We start from the raw sequence: 1,704 nt of genomic DNA on the forward strand, positions 1-1,704 counted from the left end.
ATTGACCTTTTGCTGCATGAGTCATAAATTATGAAATCGGTCTTATGGTTTTTGAAATATAGCCAGCATTTGTAAGGCTAAACCTTTTTCATGAACTGAATTTAGGTGAATAACCAAGCCACAGGTCCTCTTCAAAAGGAGAGTGGTGACAGACATTTGAATCTCTTCGCCCTTCCCAACAGCTATGGCATCAGGTTCTAAAATAAGCTCGTAATTTTTCCTGTTATTTTAATAATATGGAAATATTAGCTTAGTGTTTCTTTTGATAGTCATAGACTATAATCCATATTTAAATTTTATAGAGAAGAAATTTTATTGTACTGTGATGTAGATATTTATTATCCAGGTGAGGACTTGCCCGGTGTGTATTTTTTACAATGGAAACATTTTACTTTAATCTTTAAAAAAAAAAAATACTTTAAACACACACACACACACACATACAAAAAACAGACCAGAGGGGACTTGCCCGGTGTGTATTTTTTACAATGGAAACATTTTACTTTAATCTTTAAAAAAAAAAAAATACTTTAAACACACACACACACACATACAAAAAACAGACTAGAGGGAACACACACACACATACAAAAAACAGACTAGAGGGAAAAAAAGGTTTGGCCTTATCACAGAATTTTTACTGTGCTGTATAAATGTTTTCAAATGCAAAAAGTGTGCATTTCTAGTGTGTCTCCACATTAACTAATGCCGCCTTCAAGAGCAATATCACACAAGTAAAATGCTGTTTGTGGCTTTCTGTTGCACAGTTAAAACTGACCCACCTTATGCACAAGACAATCAAATATAAATCTGTCCTCCTCCGGATGCAGATAATACTCATGTATATTACAGAGCACAATGTAAGACAAAAGAAGACACTTTACACGTGTGTTGTTGATATGGAAATTATCGGGGCATAAATGAGCTGATGTGACATTAGGCCACTTCTTTCTTTGGGTTCGCCATTATTAACTTGACATCTTCAATTTGATCATAGAGCCAAATTAGTTCTCCATGCTTTATTCAGAGAAAAGACTTTTTTCCGTAATGTGTCATGCCCTGAGAATCAGAAAAATACTGCAGGATAGAAAAAGATTTACAGTCATCTGAAGACTTATGTTTTGCAAACAGTGTTAAGTGATATTGCTAGATTGGTAATATTTTTTTCAGCGTAAAACTCTGTTGAAATCTGTGATCAAAATGTTTTAAACTATCCAAAAAGAAAATTTGTATATTTGGGAAAAATGGATTTTTACATAGCTTTTGTATGCAGATATTAAATTGTAATTATGAATATAGTGGGCGTAGATAAACTCGTAAGCTTAAATTCTAAAAAAGAAAAAAAGAAAAAGCTTATAATGAATATATTTTCCTGTCTCTTTCTTTAGATATTATTATTTTCTAAGTAGGTACAGAGCTGCCTGCTTACCTTAGCCACCGCCAAAGGGAGGGAAACAGGGATGTAAGAGCATTTGTTTCATAAACATCTACTAGAATGAGCCAATTTACTTGGGAGGAAAGTATGGAAGGAGGGAAGAGAGAAGCAGGAGGCTGATGGGTGATTACCTCTCTGGAAGGGGCCACAGAGATGGGGGAGGAGGAAAGAGTTACGTGTTTGCAGCTCAAGGACTACGTTCATCTTCTTATCTCAAAATGTTACAGAATATTATTAATGAAATTATGCTAACATCAGCTACCAATATG

The 1,704-nt window shown here is 34.3% G+C and overlaps 1 long non-coding RNA gene across 1 annotated transcript; it reads left to right on the forward strand.

The window, feature by feature from the left end:
* Positions 1–465: 465 nt before the first annotated feature.
* On the forward strand, positions 466–1,365 carry LOC103607336. The gene is made up of 2 exons (XR_551958.1): positions 466–550; positions 584–1,365. It is a non-coding gene; the product is annotated as an uncharacterized LOC103607336 (long non-coding RNA).
* The last annotated feature ends 339 nt before the right edge of the window (positions 1,366–1,704 follow it).

Source organism: Galeopterus variegatus, unplaced genomic scaffold, assembly GCF_000696425.1.
Source record: "Galeopterus variegatus unplaced genomic scaffold, G_variegatus-3.0.2 Scaffold7344, whole genome shotgun sequence".
Lineage (NCBI taxonomy): Eukaryota > Metazoa > Chordata > Mammalia > Dermoptera > Cynocephalidae > Galeopterus > Galeopterus variegatus.